Below are 16,003 nucleotides of genomic sequence, written 5' to 3'. Positions count from 1 at the left end.
TCCTTACTTTGCAAAAACAAAATGTTACAAATAAATACAGAGATATAAATGTACTGAATTAATGTCAAAGTGTACCATCAACATGTTAAAGAGTCTTCAAAATGAACAGGAACAACAATTATAGTGTCAACCTTTTGAATACAGCAACAAATTGGTCAAAACTTGAATAATAATTTAAATTCCAGAATATAATGCTGGCCTGCAATCAATGATTATTATTTCCATTATAGATTAGTCTGCTGATTATTCACTCCATCAAACGTTTGGTCTATAAAAGATATCCATCCCAGTTCATCAATCTTTAAATGTCTTGTTTTGTCAGTCCAAAGCCCGAGATATTAGTTTAATATGATATAAAACAGAGAAAAGCAGGACATTTGAGAGGCTGAAGACAGCGTTTTCTGATATTTTTGCATTAAGAAATGACTTTAATGATTATCAATAGAGTTTTCTATACATTTTCTGTTTATCAACTCATCAATTAGTTGACCAAGTGCAATTCAATTGCCGAATAAATGGGCCCCATTATTAGGGATCCACCAATCTGACCATGGGCCTCTGCAGACACTGGGTATGGATCAGATACGAGTTTAATTCATATAATTAATAAGCTGTATACCTCACTGTGTGGAAGTGACTGGGAAATATAATATGAATATAAATGTACCGAACCAGACAACAGAACATCACAATTTAGTCTGCTGATGATATCTCCATGCTGGTGACCTTTGTGTGATATCACCAGAACACGACATGAAGTGCATCTTTCCCACTGCGGGCTAATGATGTCTCAAAGCCTTTGCCGCTTTCTCCCTCTGTGTGTGTGGGATGGAATGGTTTTTCACCAGGAGTGATGAGAGCATTAAAGGAGCGTCCACCTCCGGTAATCGCAGAAGTGTCTTGATAGGGGGCGCCACCCACGTGTCCAACCCCCCGACCCACATCTGCAGCAACATCTGATCTGACTGCCGAGAAATACGACGGCGTGTTCGTGTAATGGGGTCTCAAGCGTTGACAGCTTGAGACACGAGCCATTAACACGAAGAATGGATGGATAAGCGCCTCTCTTTTTGCTAATAACGCGGAGGGGAGGCGGGGGGGGGGGGGGGGGGGGGGGGGGGGTGTTGGAGAAATGAAGCAGCCAGACCATCAGTTCCAGAGATTCCCGGGGGAAACATTGCAGCCGCTTACCACGATCGAACCCTCGGCTGCAAGCGCTAATGCCTCGACACTAAGTGATTAGCTACACACTCCTGGCACCTTGAATCACAACTAAACACGGTTAATCCCCTGATCAATACGAAGGGAACATGACACCCCGCACGGCCAAATGTGTCTTGCGTCACCTCACTCCGCAGGTGAAGTCAGAGCGAAGAGCTTCTCAGAGTTGCTTCTCTTTGCGAGGCTTTTGTGTGCCCAACGAACGCACGGCAATGAGAGAAAATGTATCCCTTTTGGCATTTTGATCAAACTGTGAGGTGCTCAACTACGACTCAGCCTTCAGGCTTTAGACAGCCTCTAATAGGATGTGTGCTTAAAAAAAAAAATCAGCAAACACCAGAAAAAGACAGAGCTGCTCTCCAAGTGACCCCAATTTTCAAAAGCAAACACCTTCAATGGCTACTAAAAGCACTTGGTAAATGGCGAGCAATAACCTCTGTTTTGTAAATGGAGAGAGGTCGATTTGCCGCTGTCTTATGAAACCTTGTGGCTGTTTGGCTGAACATGACAAGATGGGGATGCAAAGGCCTTCATCTCCACGACAGAACACGAATCAAACGCACCCTTTTCTATCTCATGTGTTAACAAGCAGAGAAAAACTGCTCACCTGAGATTGTTGTGTTTGCTTATTCAAACTAGAGCGGGGATTCAAATACCATGACCTTTACGTCCACTGTGTCACACAAAGGTGGGGGGGGGGGGTTCTGTTAGCTGGCTACAAGGCAGACTTGACAAAATAATTTTCTCTAGGAAAGCACGTCACCATATTTCAGCGTCTATTTTCCTTTAATGAAAAGCAACGGGTTCCACCTTTTTCTGCTTTCAGCTTGCTGCAGATATGTAGCAACTAAATTAACAAATTGTATCACGCATGTTTTCAATGATGACAAAATTATTTTTGTTCCCCACAATCAATTTAATCACAGCGGCCGAGGGATACAGTTATCAAACCTGTACGGGCCAATGTAATCAGGTTGTGTGACAGCTGAAAGGTGAGCTGTGGAGCCCGGCTGCCCTTTACCGCTGGCTATACCGGTCAGCGCGACTATCTCCCTCCGCCATTTCACTGCCAATTAAGCAGAGAGTCGTGGATTTGACTTGAGGCTCCGAGCGTGGCAGAGGCGCTGTAACGGCTGATTAATCTCTGACCGGGCGACGGTGCGCCACCGTAACTGTGCTACCCCCCTGACGGGCGGGTACTGCAATCTGAGTACCGGGGGGGGGGCAGGGGAGGAAGAGAAACAGTTGTAATTAAAAAGAACTCTGTAGGAAATTAAACTCTTGATTGATAAGGTCAACAGTAGGGGCTGCAATGAATACATCAGCATAATGAAAAGTAAACGTAGCAGAGACAGTTAGCCATTACGGCCACCAACAGGCAATTACACAGCAGGCTGGGAGCTCACGCCGGGCTCGGAGAGAGGCTCGGAGATGCCCATCAACGGGTCACCGCGAATTACTGAGAGGCATCCCCGCTGACGTCGAGGTGGGGGGGGGGGCTGTCTCGGGGCCTCGGTTTTTCTTTCTTTTCCCTCAACCCACTCCACCGTTGCAGTGATCCGTGTCTGCTTTGAACCGTGGAGATCTTTGAGAACTTTTATCTTCTTTGCACTCAGTGTGTACCGGCTTCGCGCTTCACAGAGCAGGCTGACAGGAACCATCTGCCGGGCGGGGGGGGGGGGGGGGGAGGACTTTATTAAATATAAAAGCTCCTAAGTAGATTTCTCGTCTAGATACCGTGGAGTCCTCAAGTTCCTGAACATTGATTCAGACACGAGATCAGTAGACTAAAGGATAACACGTGTAGACTGTAAGTTTACAAAACGGACAAATTAAATGACGTATTCGCTGAGGTTTTTGAATATTAAAGGTTGTATTCCAGCGATTTGGTATTGTACTTGCAGCGCTGTGAGCTGTGAGGTCTAGTATGGGACAAGCCCCAAAAAACATTAGTTCCTGTAATGCAACTCTACAAAGGACAGTTGGCTCCACAAACACACCTTCCTCGCCTGTTGTTAGAGCAGGAGGAGGACAAGAGAGAGATAAGAAGGGATACTCTGTGTCACCTCAGATAAACATGGGCCGGGTCTCCGCACTCACCCGCCAGCAGAACTCTGCCGTTCTTTTTAACGGTGAATATTACATAACAGCCATTTAGCAGACGCTTTAATCCTTTTATATTTTGACACCGTAGGAACAGCAATTTGGGGGTTAAGTGCCTTGCTCAAGGACTCATCGACATGCGACTAGCGGAGCCGGGGATCGGACCGTCGATCCTCTGATTGAAGGACGGCCCTGCTCTCCACTTAGCCACATCTACATAATATGCTGCCCGCGCCGCAGTGATGCAGTTGAAAATGACATTTGTTGAATGACTTATACCGTCCTCATATTGTTTTTCAAGTTGTTGCCCACTGATACAAACACATATCTATGTGTATCTCCCCATACTGCTCTGTTAGCTATATGATATGAAAATATTGAGATATATGATCATTTTAAAAAAAGGAAGAGACCTTAGAGAGAGCAACAGAGGAGGGATCCCTCTACCCGGATGGACAGAAGTGCATTAGATGTCATGTGAACAGACTGAACAACACAACAGAGCGGTTTTATATGACAGCTAGTTCCCCGTCTGCAGGATGAGTGGTCAGACGTTTTAAACAGTTCTACAAAAGAGAAAATACAGGGATTTTATGTAAAAAAAAAGAAAAAACTGGGGAAATGTATTTTGTACATTTCAGTGACCCTCGGTTTGTAATGCATGCTTTTTGTAAAATATTCAATATTTCAAGTACGATTAAAATTAACCCAGATGACGTCACCAATACAGCCAGGAATTTCAAAAAGTCCTGATCTTAATGTACTGAATGAAAGCAGAGACACCCAAAGAATCTGAAATGAACAGATAATAACAGATGATTATCAAACTTGAAAATAACCTGTTTGACGAGAGCAGGGTGTTGAACACAGAGGAGGAGTGAATCCCAGCTTATTTCTTCCATCACGCCAGCGTTTGTAATGTTAAATACAACAAGGGAACCAAAGCCAGGATCAAACCACAACAGCTGGCCAAGCTCAACACGTAAATATGAGGAGGGCTTTTCTGTGCTCGGGCGGAATACAAGTGAGTTCATTATGCAGTCAGAACATACAGCGAAGGAACCGGTGTTCCTGCCAAAACACCCGGGTCACACCCAGGTTGCCCAGACAGCCCCTCTCAGACTGTGAAACCCCCCCCCCCCCTTAACCTCTGCTACTCTTTACAGAGCTCCTTCTGCTGTCGTCTCATCTCAGAACAGAAGTCTGGAGGACACGCAGTGGAAACTAAACTTCACACTTCACACGCCGTCTAAACAACACAAAACACTTCATGTCCTCTTGGATTAAATTGGAAAACATGACTCGGCCGGAAAACAATTTGCCTGTTTTGGCCTTTTCTTTTTTTTTTTAGTGGCTATATATTCGGATTTAGTTTCTTGAGATTATGAGCCGTCCGTAGCCCCGGGCAGGGTGAGATTACGCGGGATGGATCACACACCTTTTTGGAGGTTTGTTGAGAGGGGAATGACCTAACAATTCAGAGGCTGCCCTGCATTGCCCCAGGTGTGTGTAAATGCGTAGTATGTAAGCCTGTGCATGTCTGTGTCTTCTACTGTTGTGGCCCACGGCATGCCATGATCCCAGTGCCTATGATTGTGTGTGTGTGTGTGTGTGTGTGTGTGTGTGTGTGGTAGCGGAGGCTCAGTGGTCGGCTGGAGGGCAGAGCAGTGTTGCAGCGGGACCCCACAGCCGATGGGGGAATAAAAATAAAGAAACAGGGCGCGTTTGACTGTTTGTAGACAAACAAAAAGATTCATAAAGGTGTGTTTATAGTCCAACACTACACAGATGGAGAAGAAAACACTGATGAGGAGGCAAGCGCTGCCGCACGTATCCAAGTCCGGCTTCATTTGCACCGCAGTGAACAATGGCAGTTTTTGGGGGTTTTTGACATTTCTCTTTCTTCCCCCTCCTCAACATTGTCCCTGCAGCGAAATGATAGAGCGCAGGCAAAGGTCAGGCTTTTATCATGAGCTTGGTTTCCATCCACCTTGGCAGTAGTGCCCCCCCCCCCCCCCATACAAATCATCAGAGTTTGCTTCTGTGCCGTAAGCGACCGCACAGCGATGTTACTGTATGTGCTGCTCCACATTCAGATGGGGACTTATTAACCTGCAGAGATAGGGTGGGGGGTGGGGAGGGGGGGGGGGGGGGGGGGGGAGGCTGACTGCACACTGCTGCTCCGCTACCCTCCCAGTGCCTCTGAGGAAGAGCGAGAAAAACAGAGAGAGCGAGAGAGAGAGATGTATATGCATAACGGTACAAAGCAAAACTAAGAGCATCCATCCAGATGACCACGAGTGGATGTATAGGAGCTGAAAATGCACTTTTGGTGCCATTACCCTCAGCTATCATGACCCCTCTTTGTCAAATGGCTTGACAGCCACACATTTTCCCGCGGTGCATCATTTGAGGGCCATTATCCCGGTCCATTATTGTATGCGCAATTTGAGATATGGCATTTACAGCTTCCATGCCTTTCACACAAGCACGCACACACCGGGAGTCAAGAGATACACCCGTTATCAAGCTACATCGACCTCAAACTCCAGATCTTTAGAACTATTTTGTGCAGTATATGGTAACTCTTTTCAGGACCATGACAACTCACCATTTAATATTATTTCCAATGTTACGTGATCAGCTGTGACATACTAATCGGGTACGATTAGAGGTGTTTCATTGCTGAATTGCCATTTTAGTCTAATGTCATAATTGTTTTTTTCTGATGGGTTACTTTGCCCGATGCAATCACTGGTGACTGACATGTTCTTCTAATCAACATCACTTTCAGTCAAAACAGTTGCTAGGGGAGCTTTCGGGTTTGACATCCCCGTATTGATTCTGCCAACCGCAGCTTTGATGTAAATCAACTTGTATTGTCACACACAGTCACACACAGCACAGCATGAGGTGCGATTTAGTTGCCATTCGTCAGTCTAAGGAGGCTAATCCAAGAAGGTGTTTGTGATTATTTAGATACATTTTGATCTTCTGATGCTCTGTGGAGATTTGATCGACCGCTAGAATGTACGAGAGCGGCCTGACATTTGATATTTAACAAGCGTGGACTTGAAAGAGAAGGGATGTTGCAGTAAGGTACACAACACACACCTTCACTGTTTCTATTCTTTAGTTTATAGGGACATTAATGTAAATGTACTTATAGAGAGGGAACTTAAACTATACAACATCCTGAATAAGAAATGGCCACAGTTAAACACTCCTGCTGATTCAAACCACTTCTACTGCGCAGGAAGAGTCTCTTATACTCCGACGGCCTAAAGTGCAAGCTGTGTGTGTGTCGGCGGACAAGGAGCCAGCATGTGAGCCAAGTTCTCAGGTCTTTTTTTTGTTCTGGCCAGTTTATGTGGCCCTCAGGCCAGCTGTGAAACAGGGGGTTGAAAACACATTGAGCAAATAAAAGCATCCGCGCTGTACTCCTTTTAGAAGGGCCGGACTTCTGAAGTGAAGGCCACCGTCTTATGGAACACGAGGTGCACTATATGCACATTAAATTAGTTTATGGTGCGCGTGGCTGCATGTCTGTGTGTGTGTGTCTGTCTGTGTCTGTGTGTCTGTGTCTGTGTGTGTGTGTGTGTGTGTGTGTCTGTCTGTGTGTGTGTGTGTGTGTGTGTGTCTGTGTGTGTGTGAAGCACCGCCTACACCTACAGCAGTCTAACCTTGGGAACAATTTGTCCTCATGTCTGTTCTTATATATATTTAGTCGACTTTGTCCGTCTTTTTTCCCCCCATTCGTTTTCTATTGATCTTTGCTTTTATTATTTTCTATACTTTCAATTTCTCCTCCACAGCCTCTATCTGTCTTTTCTCTTCATCTATTAATCTTTACTGTTCTTCCCTTTACTTTCAATTTCTTCTCCAAACCCTTTCATCACTCAAATACAGCCAATCAAATGCTCGCTTTTATCTGGTCAGTCATTCTTTTCATCTTGTACACACACACACACACACAAACACACACACACACACACGAACACACACACACTCCATAGCACTTAGTCCCCGCTGCTCCAAAGAGTGTGTTCGTGATTCCTCCTGGCAGTCCATTCCATTTGGCCTCTCTCTATCTTTCTCATGTCACTCTAAAAATCGAAGGCAAGTGGGCAAGGAGATGGGAGGAAGAGAGAATCCCTATTGGGACTCTCTTTGGACCTCTGCTGAACACACACACACACACACACACACACACACACACACAACTGAACCACCTCATCCTGGAAGGAAAGAAGGAAAGAGACAGAGCCTGCAAACCAACGATTCCTCTCTCCCTTCCAGACTGGTGATGACGGCTGTGTCATATAAGTTTTCCCCGCTGTGGGACTAATAAAGGATTATCTTATCTTGTTTACAAACAAAGCAACAACAGCCTCAAACCAGTTATAGGTTTCATTAAAAGAGTTACGAACATATGAACAAAGGATACAAAGTAAATGATGTAGCAGACCTCGAGATATCATTTATTATTCCACATATTCGCATTCTTCGTGCAACGTCAAAACCTGGTGCCTACTTTACCCACAATGCAACTCAACGGCCGTCTTTTAACGCAGCTATTGTAGCCTCTAGCTGCTAGCCTCCAGCAGAGGTGAGGAGCAGGTTGCAAGAAGTCCGATAAACTCACTTATCTGACACACAACCAAGTGACATCACTTGAGTCAGTTCATCAGACTTCAGCTCCGTCTTCAGACACAAAAAGGCTTCATACTACTTTCGTCACACGTCCCAGTAGTACTCCACCAGTAGAAGACCTGTAAACAGACTTTTATGTGTAAGATCCGTGGTTACGTTTACTCTCGACTTCGAGATTGCGTTGGCGCACATGTGCAAAACCTGTAGCGGACCCTCGCGTAACAGACAGTAACTTTGGCTTAACGTGTAGCTTAAACCCCACACTGCATTCAAACTAAACTGTGTTTCAACTCACCAAACACATATAGCTGATGCAACAGACTCATTCTAAGACTAATTAATTAAAGATGATGTCAGCGAAGGTACAAGGAATGAACCTAAAATGAAGAATGAACATTGCGTAACACAGATGTGACTTAGTATAGAGTATGTATATGATGAATATAATATCATCCTACATCATACCGCACTGAATCTGTAAACCAAAATCTTGTGTTTCACCTATCCAGCACACTCTATTTCTTTACCCCCCCCCCCCCCCCCCTTTTGGATTGAACCTGAAGAGCTGCAGTGCATGACCATGAAGCCCCGGCTGTGAACCGTGAGAACAGGAAGACCTGGAAGTCAAGCGAAGTACATGAAAGGGAAAGGTGCTCCGGACACGCTTTAACCTCCAGCATATCTGAGGAACGTGCGGCCGATCACGCACATTAGACGTCTCTCTCTCTCTCGCACACACTTAAACATAATCACTGAGACTCGGTCGGATATGCTTCGGACCCTGTCTGACATGCTGATAGCTGCTTTGCAATCTGAGGGAGATGGAGGGCGGGAGGAGAGTTATCACCTCCCTGGAGACTGATCAAGGAGATACACGCGAAGCAACACTTGAGCGTAAGCGAGTCGGATCCCTCCGTGCTGCTTGTGCGTTATAATGATCACCAAAGGTAGAGCACCACTTCAGTATTTCAGAGAGGTGATTGCAGTTCTGGTAAAAAAAAAATACAATAGCAGACATTCAGCACACACACACCCACAACCCCCACTTGTACACATGCGGAGCACACTTGTGTCCACAGGAAGCTCTCACAAACAATTATCGTGCCAAGCCTCCCACTGACCGACGCTCTTCATTGTATAGTCTGTCCCACAGACCCCATTCAAACCCACTGTAGGTGGCACTTGCACAAGTGCCAAAGCAATCAGTGATTCAGGAGCAAAAAACAAAACTCTTTTTAACCCGGCCAAAGTTCAACTGGCTGCTATTGATTTTCATTATACTGAAGAGAACGAGAGCAAAGGAGAGAGGAATAAAACAACACGTCGTTTGATGAAAAGTTGCACTTTGCCGTTTTGTGCAGGAAATTAATTCAGGTGGAAAACACACGGGGGGTTCAATGGATTAAGCTCGGCATCGGTTTGTGTTTTATTGTACCGAAAAGTACACCCGCCTTGTAAAACACAATGTAAAACAAGCCGCCACCATTTCACAGCAGGGCGTAAGCCTTTCTGTCTTATTCAGCCTTGAGATCTGCACGGATTATTTCTGTTTCTTTGTACCAGTGGCACTGGTGAATAAAAACCCAAATTGCTGGCAGCCAGAAATGGAACAGCGATGGCTGGTGAGTAATGTGGTTGGGGTGGCGTGTGTGCGTGTGTGTGTGTGTGTGTGGGGGGGGGGGGTTGGCAGTATGTATGAGGGAAGTCATTTTGGCTGTTGTTGCCTTGACTTGAAACAAACAGCCTCATCATGGAGCAACAATCCTCCTCACAGCTCTGACACACAGAAGAAGAAGAAGAAGAAGAACCGCAGACAGATGAGGACATGTATGAACTTTAGTTAAAACTGCTATCAATGGTGGAGACCTTCAGTTATTAACGTGGAAGACGGTATGCTTTCAAAAGAGGAATGCAACAGTGATGGAGGAGACAACCTTGGTGGGTTCATTCATTGGCTGGCTGACGCCATCTCTCTGGCGAACAGCGGTTCTCCTGATGCTACGAGGCCAGACACCCACACATAAATACTGTAAATACACACACACACACACACACACATACATATATATATATAAAGAAATGTGTTCCAGATCATGCTGAAGTACATCACATTCACATACATTCTGTGTCGACCAAACATCACACCACAGGCGCACATAAATAAGAGATTCAACATTTGGAAAAGATAAGAAACTTCAATCATTCAATCAAACCTTTCATATAGGTTGGTGCACTTCAAAGTCCTTCACAGAGAGCCGGCAAAATGCACAGAGAAACAACTAAAGATCAAATAAAGGTAAATAGACAAAAACAACAACATTGTTAAAGATACCTTTAAACACTTTTTTAAACTTCAAAAAATACCATAAAACATGCTCAAAATATCTACACGTTCAGCTGCACTCATCCCTGGGCAGGCTGTTCCAAATGATATCTGACTGTGAAAATATAATTTTATTTTTAATTTTTCAAAGCTTGAGTGACAAATTCTAGATCTGTTCATTTGTTTTTTTTCTAATTAAACTGTACTTTGAAGATCTTGCATTTAGAGGATACTTTCTGTTGATTACAGCTTGGATTGAAATGTTTGTAGTTCTGTCGTCATCTCTATCAGATGTGATAACATCGATTGTAATGACGACAGGGAACACGGCAACGTCGCTTCGACTGAGCAAAATCAACAAGCCGACAGTTAATAAGCCACAACGCCTAAACTAGCGTTTCCCAACCCGGGGGTCGGGACAAGATAACGCCTCATGTCGGCCTCATGTCGGCCTCACACCAAACGACTTTTCAAGCGATTTCACTGTCGGAATACAATCACCTCCCACCAGTATTGTTGCGCCTGTGCAGGTGCTTCTTCAGATTTGAGTTCTTTGCAGCCGACATGGCGCTTATCCCCTCGGCAGGATTAGCATTTCGCTCAGATGTTCTTGTAATCGATTCCTTATTTAGAAAACACAACTGCTGATTACTTAAACGCGTTACGTTATCTCAGCAGTTAACTCATCGTTGTTATCGTCAAATAAAACCGATATACAAAAATATGACCCACGGTGTAATAGAACATGAACAGGGTTATTACTGTACAGTAGCAAACATCTGGAATGTGTCTGAGACTCAGGGACAGTTGTTAATGCTGTGGATATGGAGGGCTTAGTGAGTTAAGAGGTTTAGATGCTACTTATATTGCACTCTCTGAATCCGGCCTCTTTATCCCACACCACCAGACTCTGGCTACCTCAGAGGCCAATCATTTGTGACGCGCCGCCGCTACAGACGGCCGGGTGGGCGGGGCAGACAGACCGACGCCAACGCGGACACAGAAAAGAGTGGTGCTGTCAACCTTTGAGAGGATAACAAAATCCATCAGTACGGCTGTGGAAAAACAACATATTTACTTTCTCAAGGAAACACATTCGCACACAGTGCAGACAGATTCTGCCCACAGGCTGAAGCCTCCTTGACAGCCTGCTCATGATTGACAATACAGCACTCAGAGATATTTAGTGCCTTGGAAATGTAGCCTATCCGACCCATGACTGGTGCTTTCCAATAAAAGTGCCACAGATTTGTTTTGAAGTGTATTTGTTGTTGTCTTCATAATGTAGTACGTTTGTATTTGATAGCAGACCATAGAGGCTACATCATCAAACGTTTATTCTGATAAAAAACAACTTTCGTGCTCTAGCAGATTTGGAATGTAACGAATTACATTTAAGCTCAAGTACTTCAATACAAATGAGTGATAAACCTATTAATGTATGCATTATTTTAACCCGATGATAAACCCTGGTGCTCCCCCGCAAGGAGAGAGGGCACAGCAAGCACTAAGGAAGTAGCGAGGTACAGCCTGGGGGAGCTGTCAAGCTCACACGGCCGGGACCGTGAGCCTTTCTGAGCCGAACTACAGCCGGTCGCTGCGGGGTTGGCCAGCCCATCATTGAGAAGGAAAAATGTATTTTCTGTTGATTAGGAAAGTGTGGCAGGACACAGTAATCAACGAGAAACACGGCACACCGCCCTTTTACAACATTGTCTTTTTAAAACAAGTCATTGTTTCGAAAATTACTTTCATTAATATTACTATAATTTTGAATCTAGCACCAACACTGTGTTGAACTCTATGTTGGACACCAAATTAGAAATTGTGACAGAAGCTTGACCCCATTTAGTTATTTGACCCAATGTTGTTTTGCGCTACTTGCCTGTTTTGTTTCGATTCAAATTCACTCTTTGCCATCCGTGACTCACAGATTATACGAAATCAGGTGCCTGCAATAAAGTAAGAACTCTGCAATTCCATTACAGCACTCCGAGCTCAAACCCAAATGGTGTTGATTTGAATGCCTTCGCCTTGGGTTACATCCATCTCAACCTGGCTGCAATTATTTTGCAGAGGCGATGACAGGTCAACAAAGGCAATTACATCCCAACGGCTTGAGGGAGCTATTTCCAACACTAAAAAAATGAGTCATTTCAGTTAAATAGCTACAATTATTGAAATGTTCATAACTGCCAGTTCGAAAAAACTTGAATGTGAAATTTGACAACCACTATTCATCTGCTTGCAAAGAAATCCTGAACCTATTCAGTGATGCACTCGATGGGGAAAAGCACAGAAGAAAAGACAAATTATAAATAACTTCAGGGGAGAACTCCTTAAAGGGAACACACCTTGAATATTAGATGGGTCAGATGCCATACACACACACACACACACACACACTCACACACACACTCACTCACTCACACGCGCAGGTATAAAGAGTAGAAAATCTAAATTGCAAACTAAACTATGAAGATTGATCACACCAATGCGTCTTTCTTGTGGCACAGCAGGGACAGCTCAGCATGTTCTTCATCATTCACAATCAACGGGAAATGTCAGAGCTGAGACTCTGGATCTGCTAGTGCGGAAAAGCCCATGCGCTGCAGCCTCAACACTCTGCTGACAGAGTGCTGAGAACATGTGTATTACTTACAATGGCTACTGTCGAGTAATCAACTGTAGAATGCCTGTGTTGTCAAAGTGTGTGATGAATTGAACTGAGTACCACCGGGGAAAAGAAACCTATTGTGCTATAATCAGCCCAAATGATATTTGGTTATGAAAAATGGCTTTAATCTAGAGCCAGAGTCTGCATAATGGAGCACAGCCATGCGTAGCATGAGGCTTTGGGTTTGGCGAGGCTACCACCTGACACTGGCCATTTGCTAGTGTCACGGCTGCTGACGAAGATGAACGCTTTGCAGAAATAATTAAGCTTCTTCCAACAGCCAAATTCCAGATTCAGAGCCCATTAGGCTCTAAGCCTGACACATTTGGGAGACCACATGCATCATTGCATGACAGCCTTATTGTCCTGACCGTGAACCTCAACACAAACCTCCGGACGACCCCCCATAAGAACGTTTACAGTCGACTCTATAACGAGTGAGAGCAGGATAACCCGCGCTGGTGACCTTCATGGAAACATAAGGAAAGTCCTTGCACCTCGCGGTAGTATCCATCACATGACACAACCCATTCTACCGGCAGCTCTGCAAACCATTTTTACAGCCAGCGCCATAACACGGTTCACACACAGTATGCCTGGCCCAGGTCTGGTCCAATGCTTGACACATCTGCTGCCGTCCACAGAGAGAGCAGCGGCCATCAGTATTCTAGGTGAGGTCTGGGCCCCTATGAATATTTGAGTTGCTCGCGGACTCGCCACCGAGGGCAGCATAAAGATGCTGGTTGCAGTTCAAAGGCCTCTTAGCATCAAAAGGAATACAGGGCTGAAGCAATTTCGGAGGAGAAGTGGGAGACAAGGGTATCCAACGGCAGATTGCAGAGGGGCTAAGGTGCAGGAAAAGCCCTGTTAGGATTCGTAACAGGCCATTTAATAATATACAAATGGAAAATTATAAATTTGTTTCTGTATATGTTTTTTTCCCCCCACTGATCTGAAGCTCGTGCAGGTGTAAATAACAAAAGGGGAATACATTTTATCGGCAGTTGATCAAGATTTACCCAAAGTCAGCACGGTAATTTCTGAGCTTCAGTGGTTGGTATTCATCAATCATCTCGGAGCTGGATCACCGTTCCGCTGTCAGTTCAGGTCATTCAGGTTAATGTGAATATGATGATCAAAGTCAGCCAGTCGGCGATTCCTGCTCAGCTACTCCTCGTCTGTAAAACTGGATAAATATCAGCTAATTTGCACATGGTTAGAGGCTGTAACTGCATGGGCTCATCAGAATTGTGTAGCGGTGCATCTACTCATATCGAATGCACACACAAACACACGCGGAGTTGGTTAGAGAAAGGTCACTCTTCATTCTGTCTCCTCTGCTGTTCATACTGTCACATTCAGTCTCTCTCTCTCTCTCTCTCTCTCTCTCTCTCTCTCTCTCTCTCTCAAACACACAATGACAGAGATTTGATGGATTTATGAAAAATACATTCATGCACAAATAAAAATAAATCCACAAGTGATGAAGCAAGAATGTGTGGGAGAGTGTAAGGTGGCCCCGGCAGCTGATGCGATTGGAAGGGGGGCCCCAGGTGTGAAAGAGATAAAAAAGCTTCACTGACCCTCTCTCTAGATTGTGTTGCCGGCTCAACCTTTTTTGGTGGACAACAGTGATTTCTGCGACTCATTCTCGTTACTGGCAAAATAATTATATTACAGCTACGCTTGATCAGACTGCGGTGAGGAAGAAAGAGGGGATGAGTGATGGGAAAAGAAAGAAGTGAGAGAGAAACACACTCATCCATTTTTTATGGCTCCTTGCTGCAGCTGGACCGGAGAGAGAGAGAGAGAGCGAGAGAGAGAGAGAGAGAGAAAGAGGGTGAGAGAGAGAGAGAGGGTGAGAGATAGAGGGAGAGAGGGTGAAAGACAGAGAGAGAGAGAGAAAGAGAGAGAGAGAGAGAGAACGAGAGAGAGAGAGAGAGAGAGAGAGGGAGATGTGACTTGGAGAAAAGGAGCTAGTTTATTTTTTTGACCAAAGCTTATCTTCACTCATTTCGTGGAAGGCCGGACGCTGCAGCTCCTTCACCAATAGGTTCTTCTGCTTGTTGCAAATAGATCAAGTCACCTGTCCGCTGAATTCAGCCGTCTGCTTTTGACTATTTGTAATTCTAAGACGCAATCACCGATCGCTCAAAGGAGAGCTCGATTCTTCAACAAAGCCACGAGCTGTGTATAGCATCTTTATGCTTGTCCACAGTAAACGTCAGCATACAGGTATTGTGACTTATACATAATTCAGTCAATGAGTGTGCCATGTCAAGCTGCTGCGTCAATCATGCACCGACAACCAGCCTGAGGGCGGGTTTTGGAGGTCATGTTACAGCAGGAAGTCAGTCTCCAACGCAGTAATGAAAGCAGAATAAGCAAACTATAATGCAATCAGGTTCTCATAAGTGCTGCTCATTAATTGTTCAGACTAATCTGATTACAGCGACAAGACCTGCAGAACGATACCATCCGATAAAGATCGTTTGCATTAGTCGTACACCTATTCTCTGTTTTTTTTTCTTTTTATCATTTACAATATCTCTGTGTGTGTGTGTGTGTGTGTGTGTGTGTGTGTGTGTGTGTGTGTGTGTGTGTGTGTGTGTGTGTGTGTGTGTGTGTGCCACTGGAAATCTGGATAACCTTTCAGATGATAATCTTTTCCCCCATGACTCTCACATTTCCCATGCTACATTATGCTAATGCAACATTTGAGCCAGTAAATGAGAAAGAGACAGCCGGCAATATTTTTGTGTGAATTGGTGGCGCGTGACTCTAAATGTAGCCGATAAAGACAACGGCAGAGTGAACACGGGGGCGGTTACCATGCATTGTCATTTTTGTAGCCGAGGTTGCACGTTTGCATCGCAGCAGATTCTTTGTCTTGTTCCACGAGGATCACATCTCAAGCAATAGTTACACAACTGTAATGTTGGATCAAGTGTCCTGTGAAAAAAGTGATTTTTAATAAGTTGGCATTTAGTTTGAGTTAGCTATCACCATCAAGGGCTTGTTGGTCT

At 44.8% G+C, this 16,003-nt stretch overlaps 1 protein-coding gene across 1 annotated transcript in view; it reads right to left on the bottom strand.

The window, feature by feature from the left end:
* The window catches only part of LOC306701636 (calsyntenin-2-like), a 211,127-nt gene that overhangs the window by 131,736 nt on the left and 63,388 nt on the right, over positions 1 to 16,003 (bottom strand). The window lies entirely within an intron of this gene.

Source organism: Pholis gunnellus (assembly GCF_910591455.1).
Source record: "Pholis gunnellus genome assembly, chromosome: 9".
Taxonomy (NCBI): domain Eukaryota; kingdom Metazoa; phylum Chordata; class Actinopteri; order Perciformes; family Pholidae; genus Pholis; species Pholis gunnellus.
The sequence above is the reverse complement of the archived record's forward strand: the minus strand, read 5'-3'. Positions and strand labels throughout refer to the sequence as shown.